Below are 322 nucleotides of genomic sequence, written 5' to 3'. Positions count from 1 at the left end.
GGGGTTGCTGATTTAGTTTATTATTATTATTATTATCTTCTTTCGATTTTGTTTCCATTTCTTTCCAAGTATCTTCCCAACACCTAGGGTAAAGAAACACATTGTATACATTAGTAGGCCATTAAAATAAACACACCACATCGTTCGTTTATAAAGTCATGTGAAGGGAAAGAAAGGGAAGAAAGACAGAGAATGGAAAGAGGGAAAAGGAAAGAAAATTCACTTCAACAATGCTCTTCTCAATATGTGTGACATACCAGTTAAAACAATATTTTGCATTTCCTGCATGGGTAGTAAGCATAGTATCATCCTCAAATAAATT

Source organism: Octopus sinensis, linkage group LG16 (assembly GCF_006345805.1).
Source record: "Octopus sinensis linkage group LG16, ASM634580v1, whole genome shotgun sequence".
In the NCBI taxonomy this organism is placed as follows: domain Eukaryota; kingdom Metazoa; phylum Mollusca; class Cephalopoda; order Octopoda; family Octopodidae; genus Octopus; species Octopus sinensis.
This window is presented reverse-complemented; position numbering follows the sequence as displayed.